Raw genomic sequence first — 16,618 nt, forward strand, 5'->3', positions numbered from 1 at the left:
ATCTTTGAAGGAGAGAGACAGACAGAACATGAGCGGGGGGAGGAGCAAAGAGAGAAGGAGACACAGAATCTGAAGCAGGCTGCAGGGTCTGAGCTGTCAGCACAGAGCCCGATGCGGGTCTCGAACTCATGAACCCTGAGATCATGACCTGAGCTGAAGTTGGTCACTTAACCAACCGAGCCACCAAGGTGCCCCAAGACATGACCATTTCTGAGCACAGTGTTTACTTAAGTCTCTGTTTGCCTACACAGAATGACTAGTTTTAACAAAAAATGATGAGACACTCAATGAAAAGAAAATTAACAACATGGTGTCAAGAGACAAAGCAACCAACAGAACTAGATGCAGATATGACATGAGGTTTGGAACTATCACACAGGGAATCTTAAATACTCTGATGAACATATTTGAAGACTCTAATTCAGAAGTCAATAAATGTTTTCTATAAAGAGCCAGAGAGCAAATATTTTAGGATTTTGAGATACAACTGAGGATATTATGTAGGCTTTTATATAAAAATAAGAAAATTTTTCCATAAAAATATAGTAATAATCGGGGCACCTGGGTGGCTCTCAGTCGGTTGAGGGTCCGACTTCGGCTCAGGTCATGATCTCACAGTTCATGGGCTCAGGTCATGATCTCACAGTTCATGAGTTTGAGCCCCATGTCAGGCTCTGTGCCGACAGCTCAGGGCCTGGAGCCTGCTTCGGATTCTGTGTCTCCCTCTCTCTCTGCTCCTCCCCTGCTCACACTCTGTCTCTCTCTCAAAAATAAATAAAGATTAAAATTTTTTTTTTAATTAAAAAAATATGTAGTAATAATAGTAATTGGGTATAATATTTTATCATACAAATCTACCAGTGAGAAGAATGGGATTATCTGGGGGGAGAATAACAATTTACCTAACTGGGTTTAAAATTAGTGTTCTCCAAAAATAAACTCAAAATGGATGAAAGACCTAAATGTGAGACAGGAAACCATCAAAACCCTAGAGGAGAAAGAAGGCAACAACCTCTTTGAGCTCAGCCACAGCAATTTCTTATTTGACACATCTCCAAAGGCAACAGAATTAAAAGCAAAAATGAACTATTGGGACCTCATTAAGATAAAAAGCTTCTGCACTGCAAAGGAAATAATCAACAAAACTAAAAGGCAACCAATGGAATGGGAAAAGATATTTGCAAATGACATATCAGATAAAGGGCTAGTATCCAAAATCCACAAAGAACTTAGCAAACTCAACACCCAAGAAACAAATAATCCAGTGAAGAAATGGGCAGAAGACATGAATAGACACTTTTCCAAAGAAGACATCCAGATGGCCAATAGACCCATGAAAAGATGTTCAACATCACTCTTCATCAGGGGAATACAAATCAAACCCACATTGAGATACCACCTCACATGGATCAAAGTGGCTAAAATGAACAAATTAGGAAACTACAGAGCCTGGCAAGGATGTAGAGAAACGGGAACCCTTTTGCACCATTGGTGGGAATGCAAACTGGTGCAGCCACTCTGGAAAACAGTGTGGAGGTTCCCCGAAAAATTAAAAATAGAACTATCCTATGACCCAGCAACAGCACTACTAGGAATTTCCCCAAGGGATACAGGAGTGGTGATACATAGGGGCATGTGTACCCCAATGTTTATAGCAGTGCTTTCAACAGTAGCCAAATTATGGAAACAGCCTAAATGCCCATTAACTGATGAATGGATAAAGAAGATGTGGTTTATATCTACAATGGGATACTACTTGGCAATGAGGAAGAATGAAATCATGCTGTTTGCAGGATCATGGATGGACCTGGAAGGTATTATGCTGAGTGAACTAAGTTGGTCAGAGAAGGACAGATATCATATGTTTTCACTCATATGTGGATCTTGAGGAACTTACCAGAAGACCATGGGGGAAGGGAAGGGGAAAAAATAGTTATAAACAGAGAGGGAAGGAGGCAAGCCACAAGAAACTCTTAAATACAGAGAACAAACTGAGGGTGGATGGCGGGGGGGGCAGGGATGGGAGATGGGCATTGAGGAGGGCACTTGTTGGGATGAGCACTGGTTATTGTATGCAAGCCAATTTAACAATATACTCATAAAATAACAAAATAAAAAAAACTAGTGTTCTCTATCATCAAAATCAATTGCATATTTCTGTTAATGGTGATCTATAATATTTTATGCATTTAATTTTTAAAATGGCTTTTCATGCAGCGTTGCCAAATGCTGATATTAATCCATGGACCTATAGCTTCAAGCATATTCTTCCCTTGGAAGGCTTTAATGAGCTATTTTAAGTTTTTCTCTTGATACTTGCCTTTCATCATGTCATTACATTGCAAATTAATCACTTCACTGGAGTTGAGGTGCAAGCCCCTCGACTTTACAGTTAAATGGGTTTGAAATATGTAAATTTCCTTTGCGGCACTTACGCAGAGGTCCAGAAACTGCTTCTGGAATGATAGCAGAAAGCTCAGAAAATATATTCACTGCAAATTTGTGTGGGCATGCATATCTTGCTTAGTTTAACTCTGAACAGCACAAGAACTGTATAAAGCAGCTTGACATAACTTCTGATGCAAAAAACATGAGCTATCGTCCAAATGATTTGACTATAGCATAGACAGCAATAGAAAACTAATAAAGGAATGAGAAAGAATAGAGAGGATACTGTTATAAGGTCCTTGTACTTCCTGAAAAGCAAATAGTATTATTTGAAAGAAAAGGGCAATTAATGAAAGATATATACTGTAAACTCTAGGGAAATCAGGAAAAACAGTTACATAACTATCAATAAGACCAAAGATAAAATAGAATCATAAAAAATACTCCATTAATTTAAAAGAAAGCAGGAACAGAGCAAAAGAGAAACGAGATGGTACAAATAGAAAGCAATTGGCATGATAGATTTTAATCCAACAATATCAACACTTACACTAAAGGCGAATGTTCTATTAAATGAATTAATGCTTCTTTTTTTTTTTAACGTTTATTTATTTTTGAGACAGAGAGAGACAGAGCATGAACGGGGGAGGGGCAGAGAGAGAGGGAGACACAGAATCTGAAACAGGCGCCAGGCTCTGAGCTGTCAGCCCAGAGCCCGACGCGGGGCTCGAACTCACGGACCGCAAGATCGTGACCTGAGCCGAAGTCGGCCGCTTAACCGACTGAGCCACCCAGGCGCCCCAATGCTTCTTTTTTTTTTTAAGTAAGTTCCACACCCAGCGTGGAGCCCAACATGGCACTTGAACTCACAACCCTGAGATCAAGACCTGAGCTGAGATCGAGAGTTGGACATTCAACCATCTGAGCCACCCAGGTGCCTTGAATGAAAGCTTCTATTACGTGAATTAAGACACTCAAACTGGGTTTTTTTTAAAAAAAAACACAGCTCAAATATATAAAAACACAGCTTGGGGCGCCTGGGTGGCTCAGTCGGTTAAGCGTCCGACTTCGGCTCAGGTCATGATCTCACCGTCTTTGAGTTCGAGCCCCGCGTCGGGCTCTGTGCTGACAGCTCGGAGCCTGGAGCCTGCTTCAGATTCTGTGTCTCCCTCTCTCTCTGTCCCTCCCCCGTTCATGCTCTGTCTTTCTCTGTCTCAAAAATAAATAAACATTAAAAAGAAATATTTTTTAAATAAAAACACAGCTCAAATATAAAAACAGGGAGGTTATAGGGAAAAGGATGGACTATGATATATGGTGCAAACACTGGCTAAACAAAGGAGTGGCTCTATTACCAACAGCCAAAGCCAACCTCAGAGCAAAGGATATTATCAGGGATAAGCAGAGACATTAATTACAGATGATAAACAAAATTCTAAATGCGTATGTACCTAAATACACCTAAACAACAGAGCTCAGAATTTACAGAGCAAGGAGAAAAAGACAACCTAACCAAAATTAGAATCTGGAACTTCAACATGTCTTTCTAAAAAACTGATAGAACGAGTACACAGAGAACTAGTAAGCATACATAAGATCTGCAAAATACTATCAACGAGTTAGACCTAATGGACATTTATAGATATTCTATCCTAGCAACAGCAGGATACACTTTTTTGCCCAGTATTTGTGAAACATACACCAAGACAGACTGCATTATGGGCCATTAAAGAAGTGGTCATAAATTTAAAGAACTGAGACTATACAAATTACATCATGCAGATACAGATCATAACAGAAATTAGAATAACAGAAAAATGTCTTGAAAGTTGGCAAATGTTTCGAGTTTTTTAAAACTTGGGAGTTTGGACTTCCAGAATGGCTTCGTGAAGAATTTGGTTGATTCTCCCTCTAGAGAAAAAGCTACTTAACTGGTGAAAGTTATTTTTTAAAAACCATGATGTCAGGTGTCTGGAAAAATCCTATGGGCATACAAAACACCGAGAAATATTTATACGAGAAAATCTACAAAACTTGGTAAGAACAGCAGGAGCCTATGGCATTTGAGCCCTAACCAGCTCTCATCCCCCCTCCTTAGCTCCATTTTATGGAACTCTGCTATGAATAAGTGGCCAAGACAACGGGATCTCCTTCTCCCCCAGCTAAGATTTCACCTCAGAAGAAGGAGGTAGCTCGTGTCTCTCCTTCCCCAAAGTCCATTTGCAGAAGCCCTGTTCCAACAGGCATGCCCAGGAGGACTGGAGCTCCCTTTCCACACTTTGCTCCTACTCACAGGGCAGAAGGTCAACCCCAGGCACAGAAGGCTGAGAGCACTGGGGCTTCGGGTGCCCCATCCCAGCTCACTCACAGGACACAGGTTCCGCCTGGGGAAGGGCCAGTGAGAAGCCCCATGGATTCCATCTGTTTCCCAGCGCCCACTCACGGATCAGGAGTTTCACTCGAGGAGAAGCAGGCTGCCCCCCCCCATCCTCGGCTCTGGTGCAGCAGCAGCACAAACATTCTGCCCAGGGGGACAGGCAGGCTGCAAGGAGGGCACTGCAGCTCTGTCTGAAATAACTGAATTTATTTGGAACAGACGTAGAGAAATTCGTGCCTCAGGGAGTTGTTTAAAACAGAGAGATCTTCCTGATTAGCAAGTAAGAGAGGGTTGATAGCTCCATAACACTGGCAGCGACAAGTGAAATGGTAGACCAGCTGGAAGTTTAACAGAGAAAACTAGTTCAGAAAACTAGAAAGAAAACTAGAGAGAGCCAGAAAGACCATGCACACACCACTGTGCACAAACTATGTCTTCTAGGGAGTGAATGGACAAGGAACTCCCAAGCTACTAGTCCCTGGCTGAACATGTAGGGGAAAAGTAAATTCCCTAAGCTGTGAAAGCAGTCTCCAAGATAAACACACATATTCAACAGTCAATAGCGAAAATAAAACTGACTAAAGGGGTTTACACACGACCATTGACCAATGAGTGGCTTATGCTGATTCAGGAATCAACCCTAAAATAAGGGGGGGGGGGGTGCAGGAATCTGAGCGAGGATATCTCAGAGACTGCAAAATGGAAGGGAAATAGACTTCACAGAATTATCTTACCCAAGTCACTAAACAAATAAACAAATGACCAAACAAACGACATGACCATAAGTCCGGGGTGGGGCCGGGGGGCACAGAACCAGTGTCCAGATTCGCTACAATATATTACCTGCTGTCTGCCTTTCAGTGAAAAAATTGCAAGACCTGCAAAGAAATAAGAAATGCACAGGGGAAAAAGGCAGATAATAAAAATTGTCCTTAAGGGGACATCTCAATTGAGATGCAAGAAAGGATTCCACAAAATGTAACACCTTTTCGTGATAAAAACATTCAGTAAACTAGGAATAGAGAGAAATGTCCTAAATATGATAAAGGCCATATATGGAAAACCTACAGTGAACATCATACTCAGTGGTGGAAGATTAAAAGCTTTCGCCTAAGATCAAGAACAAAACAAGGATGCCAACTTTCACCACTTCTATTCAACGTAGTACTGAAAGGTCTAGCCTCAGCAATTAGGCAAGAAAAAGAAATAAAGGCACCCAAATTGGCAAGAAGTAAAATTATCTCTGTTCATAGATGGCATGATCTTACCATAAAGGTTTCACAAAAAAGAAGAACCTGTTAGCAATAATAAACAAATTCAGAAAAGTTGTAGGATACAAAATCAACCACAAATATCTATTCTCTAATGCATACACGAACAGTGAACAATCAAAAAGGAAAGTAAGAGGGGCGCCTGGGTGGCTCGGTTGGTTAAGCATCTGACTCTTGGTTTCTGCTCAGGTCATGATCTGATGGCTTTGTGGGTTGGAGCAACATGGAGCCTGCTTGGGATTCTCTCTCTCTCTCTCTCTCTCTCTCTCTCTCCTCTCTCTCTGACACTCCCCCACTCACACTCTGTCTCTCTCGAAATAAATAAACTTTTTTAAAAAATGAAATTAAGAAAACAATCCCATTTACAACAGCATCAAAAAGAATACAAATACTTAGGAATAAATAAATTTAAGCAAGGAGGTGAAACAACTGTACAATGATAACTATAAAACACTGCTTAAGGAAATTAGAGACTTTAAGTAAACAGAATGACATCCTCTATTCATGGACTGGAAGACTTAATGCAGTCTTGTTAAAATGATAATATTATCCAACGCAATCTGAAGATTCAATGGAATCCTTACCAAAATCTCAGTGACTTTTTTTTGCAGAAATAGGAAAGCCTATTCTAAAATTCATATGGAAACTTAAGAACCCCAAATAGCCAAAACAATCTTGAAAAAGAAATCCAGGTTGGAAGACACATTTTCTGACCCTGAGGATGGCAGAGCACAGAGGAGTGAAATATAGGTCCTGGCTGTACCCACCGAAGCCATCTGACATCTGGACTCCTGAGGAACAGCCATCTACTAGTCTCCTTTATACTCAGAGCCACATGACATCAGTGTTCTGTTCCCTATCACAAAGCCTCTTCTGATTGTCACAGACATTCTTTTGACTTCCCCTTCTGGAGTCTGTGTATGACCCTCCCGGTCCCCACATCCACATCCAGGTTCCATCTGGGGACAAAGCCTTCTGCCCCTACCCCGGGGGGGGGGGGGGGGGCATCAAAGGTACATGATGGAGATACCTCTCATCAAGTCTCTTTTGAAAATTTAAATTCTCATTTTTATGAGGGGAAAGTAGGAAAGTGGGGAGAAGAAGAAAAAGCAGGGGAAGGAGGGAATTAAATGTGAAGAGTGGGGAAGGGAGGGGAGAGGAGGGAAGGTAAAAGGGGAAAGGAAGGAGGTGAGGAGAGCATAGGGAGGCAAAGAGAAGAGAAGTGGAAGGAGGGAAAGAAAGGAAGAAACTGAGTCATATGCAGGTAGGAAGATACAGAAGGCACTTGCCTTCCAAAACAAATCCAAATGAACCAACTGAAAAATTAATAAAACTATAAGAAAATAGACTAAGAGGGCTGGGAGAAAAGATCAATATACAAAGTCAATAACTTCTATCCTGCAGCAATCACAAATTAGAAAATATAATAGAAAACAAGCGATTCCACTAATGATAGCCACGCACATTTTTAAAAATACCTACGAAATGGGGTATCTGAGTGGCTCAGTTGTTAAGCAACTGACTTCAGCTCAGGTCATGATCTCATGGTTCATGAGTTCAAGCCCTGCATCGGGTGTTCACGAGAATTCTCTCCCTTTCCTCTCTCTCTCTCTCTCTCTCTCTCTCTCCTCACTCACTTGTATCCTCTCTCTCTAAAAAAATAATAATAAACAAACAAACAAACCTAGGAACTGACATTACACCATTAGCCCAGGACCCTCTGACCCTTTCCAATCCCTCCCCTCCTCACTAAAGGGGCTCCAGCCTCACTGGCCTCCTTGATAGGCCTCATGACCTCCTGCCTCCTGGCCTTTGTACTGGCTGCTCCCTCTGTCCCCAGATATCCAGAGAGTTCATTTCCTCACCTCCTAGGTCTATACAAGGGTTGGCAAACTTTTTCTGTAAAGGGCCAGATACTAAATATCTTAGGCCCTGTGGGCCAAGAGACAAAATCAAGAATATTACACACATACTTAAATAGAACAGAGAAAACAAACTTCCACAAAATATTTATTGATGAAATTCAAAATATAATCACAACTGGGGTGCCTGGATGGCTCAGTCGGTTAAGCGTCCAACTTCGGCTCAGGTCATGACCTCACAGTTCGTGGGTTCAAGCCCCATGTCAGGCTCTGTGCTGACAGCTCAGAGCCTGGAACCTGCTTCGGATTCTGTGTCTCCCTCTCTGTCCTTCCCCCGCTCATGCTCTGTCTCTCTCTCTCTCAAAAATAAATAAGCATTAAAAAAAAAAAAAAATATATATATATATATATATATATATAATAAAATTAAAAAAATAAAAAATTTTTAAAAATTAAAAATATATATATATACACACATATATATGTGTGTATATATATATAATCACCACTGAGTACTATTTTTTTGTCTTTATTTTTTGGTAATACAGGTTTACAAAGGAGAAAGAATGGAGTTCTTTTAAGGGGATACCATCAGTGTTAAGTGTTCCGGATCGTGGAATTGACTGCAAATGCTCTTCTGTAAGAACCACTCTCAGCTCAGAGGTGGCAGGCCAGATTTGGTCTGTACTCAAATGTCACCTCCCCGATGAGGCTCTCCCAGGATACCCTCTCAAAAGCTGTGCCCTCCACCCAGTCTTCCCCCCTTATCCTTTGATGATCTATGCTGCACTATGTATTTTACTCACGTATACATCAACCGCCCTCCCCTTTCACGTCTAAACGTTCCGCCTGCAGGTTCGTCTTGCCACTGCTATAGTCCCAGCCCCTGGGACACGTCTGGCACCTGGTAGGCACTTGATACACCTCTGAATGAAAACACAGAATCCTAGCGCAAGAACGTAGATAACTCTCAAGTGCTTAGAGAAGTGCCTGGCTTGTGCTGTGCTCAAGAAGTATTAGTCACCGTTATTGTCACTTGCAGGAGGGGCCCAAGCTTCTGGATGGTGCAGGCCCCAGAGCCGACAAACCAAATTTCTAGCCACCAGCCACCGCCATGTCCTGCCTACCTGCCTGCGGCATCTCCTCTCTCTGTCTCCCTGCTCCCTCTGCGGCCCCTAGTCTCTGTCCCTCCACTGGATCCTGCGTCCCCCTCTGGCTCTCTCGGTCTTTGTCCCTCGTTTACAGAGGGGACTTCAGGACCAGCTCCCAGGGCTCCTCGCCCCTCAGGCAGAGGCCCCACTCACTTACGGAGATGCCTTAGCTCCACTCTCCTCCATTCTGTCCCCCACCCCACCCCCTCAGTGCCTAAAGATTCTGGCCCCCATGTCTCCACGTGACTAGGTGCACCTTTCTGCTGACCCTTCACTGAGCACTGTGACTCTGCCAGGACACCTGACTTGTCCCTATCTACCCCAGGCTGCCAATTCCCCAGGCCCTACCCCTGCCTCGGCCACCCTGCTCCAAGAAGCTCAGGCCTGATCCCTGCCCCCCAGCTTCTGAGAGCCCCTCCCCCTGCCCTCGGGAAATTTCTCGTTGCTGGGGTACATCCGCTCTCCCTCGCCGGTCCCCTCTCTAATCCCACAACAGCCCCGTCCTACAAGAGAGGAAATGCCAGGTGAGGGGTCGAGCACTTTGCCACACAAGGAGGCAGGGGTGAAGCAGGACCCTGGGCAGGGCTGGAAAGGGCTTCTGGCAGTACAGCAGACAGAAAGCGACGGCAGACAGAAAGATGGACAGATTTTTGGGTGAGCGGTAGCAGAGCTGGGACTAGAAGCCGGAGCCCCTCCTCCCCGCCCGACTTCTCCGCAAGACCAGGCGTCAGGGGCTCACCCGGGAGCCGGCTCCCGCCCCCTGGCCCAGCGCCAGCCGTCATCCCCGTGAGGTCAGCCACCGGCCCGCGATTTCGGGGAAATACCAGCTCCTTATTAAAACCAGGCGGTGGTCAGGCCCCTGCTGCTTTCCCAGTAGAAACTAGGGTGTTTGTTCCGAGAGCGACGAGAGTGGGCAGGGCCTGGCCAGCGCCGCGGGCGGGAGGCGGGAGCCGCAGCACCTACCTGGCCGGGGGTCCGGGCGTCCCGGGGAGCCGGGCAGGGGGAGGGGGCGCACCCCGAGGTGTGGGCCGGGGCCGCGGTGGGGGGCGGGGGAAGCACACAGCACAGGAAAGCGGGGCCGACCGGGGAGGAGGGGCGTGGGCTGGTGACCGGGAAAGCACGCGGGAGCCGGCGGGACAGCCCCCCCCCACCCCGGGACAGCCCCCCCCCACCCCCACCCGCGGCGGCTCCGACCGCGGGCGGGGGGCCTGAGGCCCTCCCCTTCCGGGCGGGCGGTGCGCCCCGAGCCGCCCGCCGCTCCCTGCAGGGGGCGCCCGAGGGCCGCGCTCCCGGCCGGGCCGCCGGCATCTGGAGCGAGTTAGGCCGGGGAGGCCGGCGGGCGGCGGCGTGAGCTCATCCCGGCCCGCCCGCTGCGGTCCCGGCGCTGGAAGCGAACGGAACAGAAGCGCCGCGCCGCGGGCCGATCGGGGCAGCGCGGCGGGAGCGCGACTCCGCCCGGAATGTGGGTGCGAGTGGAGAGGCGGTGTTGTGTGTGTCGCTGGCGCGCCGCCGAGGGAGGGCTGAGTCCCGGGAGCCGGCCGCCAGCGTGTGTCGCTGTATGTCACCGCGTGTCGTGGCTTGTGAGGGTGTGTGTGTGTTCCCGTGGGGCAAACACCGCGTGTGACAAGTTACGCGCATCCCAGCACACAGTCTTCATTCTACCAAGTGCAGAGAGGGGAGAGGGCCGGCTGGACCGCACAAAGCTGGGTCTCCTGGCTCCCTGCCACTGATCCCCTTCTCCGTGTGTGTGTGTGTGTGTGTGTGTGTGTGTGTGTGTGCGCGCGCGCGCGCGCGCACGCAGAACAACGAGCCCGCCCACCGTGCCCCACAGTGCCGGCGTCCACCTCCCCTCTGCCCACACACAAACTTACCCTTCCCGGTCACTGCCCCAGGCCCCCACCCCTGCATCCTCAGGCCCTCTCCTCCTTCAGGAGGGAAGGAGAGACCACTTCACACCCACTTCACACCGGGGTCACGGTCACGGCTAACAGTGACACACAGAGACCACACGAGGAGACCTTCGTATAAGAAACTCCTTCTTGTTAGCAGGGCTCCCAAGTGGGAGAACCCACAGGCAGGTTGCAAAGTAGTTAGCAGCCTAGAGAGGTCCCTTGGGGAAATGCACTCATCCCTGCCAGCCCGGGGAGGGGGGAGCAGGAGAGGCTGGAGGTCACTGAACCCTGCAATGGGCCCTGGGGTTACTGCACAGGGTCTGAAGGGCCTCCAAGGCCCCAGCACCCCCAGGGCCAGGAGCCAGGGTGGGGAACATGGCATTGTGGCCATCCCCAGACACAGAGTGGGGAGCTAGAGCTAGAGGAGATGTCTCTGAGCATCCAGGGCTCCCCTGACCCATCAGGCTGGTCCCGGCCTTTGACCCTCACCTAAAGGATCAGCTGTGCCAGCTTTGGGTATCTGTAGCCCCAGCTGTGCTAGAGACCTTAGGGGGGTAGCCCTGGCCACCCAGCACCCACCAGCCTTCCTCGCGGGGCTTGCAGCATTGTTATGCTCCCATCCTCCTCCCTTCACCCCACAGCTGGGCAGTGGCTCTGAGACAAGGACCCTGCCTGCAAGATGGGGCACAGGAGTCTGTCCCCCTTCCTCACCAGCTGTTGCTCCTGGGGCCCAAAGTACACGTTTGCAAAGGGTTGGCCAAGAGCTCCAGGCCTCTGAGTCACCTCTGGGCCTCCACCTGTGAGACGAAAGGATGCCCTGACCTGGCTACGCCTCCACACAGAGTGTAAACTCTAAAGGGACAGGCATCTACTGTAGCCAAAGGGGTCCTCAGCTCCCAGGACACAGGCTCAGCTCTCAAGACACTGGGGCAAGCTGGGTGAGGGTGTTTTTTTTGTTGTTGTTGTTGTTTTTAACTGGAATGACTCTGGTTTGTATAACCAGAGCTTCCAAATTACTTAGCAAAACATGTTTGCTTTTTAATTAACATGTGCTTGCAAACAATGGTTTTAATTAAAGTGGGTGGGGGGAGGGAAGGGACGTGGGGGAGAATATTTCAAGGAGCTCCAAGTCCTGGGCCAGACTTCTTAAAAATAAAGTGGCAGCTTTGCCCCAAGCCAGCAGAAGCTGGGAGGCCAGGCTCTTTGGGAAGCTCCAAGAACACCCCTACCTGCCTCCACCCCTCTCCAGCTCCTTTGTTGAGAATTCACCGTATTGCTGATGGTTAAGTTGCTCACGTACCTACTGTTCCCTGGGCCCCCTGGGAAGGGGTGGTCTTTTAGAAGGCCATTTTGCAGGTAGATGGAGCGGGGTCCACCAGATAAGAAAGAGGGGACAGCATGAGTGGAGACGTGAGAGTGTGGGCTTTGTTGGGGGAATATTAAGTTCACTGGGGAGGGAGAGAGCAGAGGTGGGGGAAGGTGACCTGTGAAAAAGCCAGATTCCCCAGACTGGTGGACTGAAAGGGTAGTGCTGGACTGGGAGGCACTGATGTCCAAGTCCCAAGGAGAGGTGAGCTGGGGCCAGGGTGGAAGGCTGCTTTGGGCAGAGGGATTGGTGGAGGAAGGGGAGGGACTGTGGAGACTAGAAGTCAGGAGGTGGCCTGGAATCAGGGGCCTGGGGCTTGCTGGTCAGAGGCGGCTGCTGCAGGTTTGGTGGGATCCAGCAGGGGGCAGCGTGGGCCCCCTCATCCTGGACTCAGGATGCACCCAATCAGTGCTCTGTTCAGGAAGAGTGAGAATGAAGAAAGAGATGGTCCCTCCAAGTCAGCTACACTTTCTCCCTTTTCTGACTTTTAGAGCCAATACTGGAGTGCAGCCCAGGGTCAGAGGTCAGCACCAGGATGGGACAGTGCCCCCACCCCCTCTCACATGCAGACAAAGGGAGATTGAGAGGAAGGTTTTGGGGAATAAGGGCACCCACTGCCAAGGCTCGGGTCAGGTGGCCCCTGGCTCCAGATCCCGGGGGCCCCACCAGGACACTGTTTCTCATTAGGGGCCCTCTAGCCTCCCCCAGCCTGCGCCCCCACATGAAACGTGCCTCCCTGTACTTAATTCATTACGCCAGGCAGGGTGGGAGGCCCAGCGGGTGGGGGTTATTTTTTTCCCCTGAGCTCAGACATTCCTCGCTTTATTATTCTCCACATTTCAAAGCAGCTGTCGCCTCCCGCCGCCCCCCACCGCCCCCAGCCCGAAGCTCAGAGTCCAGAAGGGGCCTCTCCAGGGTTCAGAACGGCAGAGGCTTCCACACCTCCAGCCCAGCACAGGAGAGAGACTGAGGCTCAGAGCTAGAGCTCCAGGACAACCTGCAGGGACCTCCCCCCACAGTCTGCACCTGAACTTACCTCCCCCCAAGCTTGGATCCCCGCTGCCCTGTCACCCTCTTGTAACACTGTCTTCCCTGTCTCTATTCACCCTCTCTGGGCTACCTTCCACACTGGTGACCTCAGAGGCCCCCTCTACAATGCAGAGCCGGCCCTGGCGTCTCTTGCCTGGAGCAGGTGCTAGAACAGCCCTCAGGGGCCCCGCCCTGCTCAGGGCATTAACAAACCGAACTCTGGCTGGGTCAGCAACCTTACAGAGGGCAAGGCCCATCCTGGATCAAGGGATCAGCCCAGAGGACGGCAGGGCTGGGGTCAGCCTAGAGAGTCACCTAGAGGACAGGCCGGGGAGCAACAGTTCTAAGGACGCAGTTTTGGAGAACTAGGGAGGCCCTGGACAAACTGTTGCCCCACATCAGGAAGCTGCCCACTCAGCAGAGACGCCTCAACAGGGGGTGAGTTTCCTGTTGCTGGGGGTGTTCAAGCACACAGCAGCTCATCAGACTCGCCCTGGAAGAAAAGAGGTTGGCCCAGGTGTCTGAGGCCCCTTCCTGCCCACCTTTGAGGTCGGAACCCAAGGCCGGCAGGGAAGGCACCCATTCCAGATGAATGGAATTAGAGGTCCCTCCTCACTCGCTCCGGGATGGCAAGACGGGTCTGGAAGCATAGGCCGAGCTGTAAGGACAGGACACTTGGGAGCGGGGCCAAGACCAGGGCAGGACCTGGCAAAGGCATTTTCCTTGTCACCTCACCACAGTGTCCTGGTGCCTGGGGGAGAGCTGGGAGCACAAGCAGGTGATGGTTGTGTCCTGATGAGTTAAATGCGGTCTGACCCAGACCCTGGTCCCCGAGCCTGCAGGCTTCAGGGCCTCCACCTAAAAGAGGGACTGTGACCTCAGGGGAAACTGAGGCAGGAGCCTAGACGGGGCAGGCAACCCTGGGGGTGCTGAGGACTGAGTGTGGAAGCCACTCTTTTTTCTGTTTTAATGTTTATTTATTTTTGAGAGAGAGAGAGAGCACGGAGAGGAGACAGGGAATCTGAAGCAGGATCCTCAATGATGACAGAGAGCCCGATGCGGGTCTCAAACCCACAAACCGCGGGATCATGACCTGAGCCGAAGTCGGACGCTCAACCGACTGAGCCCCCCAGGCGCCCCTGGAGGCCACCCCTGATACCGTCTCGCCGCTGCTGACCCGAGAGCCAGGCATGTCCACCCTACGTGTGGGGCTTGATGACCGGATCCTCAGATTCTTCAGAGGGTCAGAGTCACTCTGTGGTGTGACCCTGGAGGGTTCACGCCTTCCACCCAAGCCTAGGGGCCCAGGGCCTGCCCACACCCCCAGCTCTACTCTTCAGACCTACCCCAGGGACCCCCTTACTACAAGGAAGGCACCCTCTGGGGCATGGACTGCACAGAGCCTGAGCTCCTGAGAGACGGAGAAGCTACTAGTTAGTCCGGAGATGGCTTAACCTGGAGCTGTGGATCTGGGTGTGTGTCCCTCCTGGGGGCTCCCAGCCCTGGGCCCCTTTACTCAAATCAGGCCGTGCAGAAGGAACCCCTGAAGCTCCTGGGATGTGCTCAGCCTCCCCCCTCATCTGTCCCTCAGCCCTGAGCACTGTTTCTCTTCCCCGAGTTAGAAACCATTGAACATGTGCCGTCCTGTCTCTGCAGCCACCATCCCGCCCCTGTGCTGCAGCTAGAGACAAGGGGCTGTGGCCACTGGCTTCCCACTCCCAGCTGCAGGTGGGAACAGGTATAGGCATCCAAAGGTTTGGGGACACTCCGAATCACAGGGTCCCAGAGTCTGCAATGAAGGGAATGGAAGCGTCTTCCCCCCGCCAACCCTGTGTGCCCCCTCCCCCAGCCCCGGCCCCGTCAGTGCCCTTTTGTCTTAAGGGCTCATCTGCATTGCCCCTGCCAAGTCTCCACTCCCTGCTCCGTTCCAACTGGCAGGGCCAGGCCTCTGTTAGCCATCACAGAGGGAGCACAGTACGCATCTAGCCATCACAGAGGGAGCATAGGCATCTGATGATGACAGGACAGGTGGATGAATGAATGAGTGAATGAATGAATGGATGGATGGATGGATAGATGGATGGATGGATGGATTACAATGAGCCTTAGACCTAGAAAGGCTAGGCCTCATTCAAGGGTTTCTTTCCAGGGGTTGGGGGAGATGTTGATCGCAGATTTTCTCTGTGAGATTTTCTCAAAACCTAAAAATTGATTTGTAAGGTCTTATTTTGCCAACTAAAGACATGAAAACAACAGCCACCAGCTACCATCAGCATTGTTTTGTAAACAAAAGGATATTCTCAAGACAAAAAAAAAAAAAAAAAAAAAGGAGGCCACATGAGATCTTGGAAGAAAGACAAGCAGGCCTTAAAGATGGATAAATTGAGCTTCATGGAAAGGCCATGGGCCACCAACGTGGGCCTTACTTTTTTCTCATGAAAACGTTCTTGGATATTGTCACAAGCTGGGCCCTGGGGCTTGGGGACACCCCAATGCTTCCAAACTCTACCAGCACAAGAACCCCTTTGGCAGCCTTCCTGACTAGAATGGGTTTCCCTGTGCTTGCACACCCCTGGGGGCAAGGTGCTCACTACCTCTCCCAGTTAGCTCCAGAGCTGGGGCTGTCATTCTGGAGCACCTTTAAGTGGCTTCTAGGCTCACCATGGAAGGAAGGGAGGGGAAAAGACCAGAAGACGAATGAGGTGAGGTAGAAGAGATGCTGAGGGGAGGGAAGATCGAGGCCTCCAGACCCAGGGTATTGGACTGGTGGGGGAAAAGGGGAGCTCATCATATTCAGCTGAACCAAAGTATAAAAATCAGAAAGTTGGCCAAGACCTAAGACTTCCCAAGGGCCACTGTCTTCCCTTCTCTGGAGTTCCAGAGTCTTCCGACATTCCACCCCCAATCCTCTAGAAAGGCTCTGGCATGCTCATTCCCACCAAGACCTCCCCGGATAGGTGGGTGAGGTACCCAGACCTATAGGCCAGAGAAGGGAACACAGATTGGAAGAAAACTGTGGAGTCCCAGGCGTCCTCAGCTAGGCAGGGGAAGAGGGGGCTGGCAGGGGCCCCCTCCCAGCCCTGACCTTCTAGGCCCTCCCCTGTCCGAGGGGCCCTGGGCCCTGGCTGCTGAGACCGGAGGGGGCATGTTGGGCGGTCGGCCCCAGGGAGCCTCATGTACACACACTCACACACTCCCCACATTCCAGCTGTGCTCTGTCAGTGTTTGGGCAAACCAGGATTGTGCGGCTTTGGGAAAGCGGGAACAAATAGCCCCCAAACT

Source organism: Panthera onca, chromosome A2 (genome assembly GCF_046562875.1).
Source record: "Panthera onca isolate mPanOnc1 chromosome A2, mPanOnc1 haplotype 2, whole genome shotgun sequence".
Classification (NCBI taxonomy): Eukaryota; Metazoa; Chordata; class Mammalia; order Carnivora; family Felidae; genus Panthera; species Panthera onca.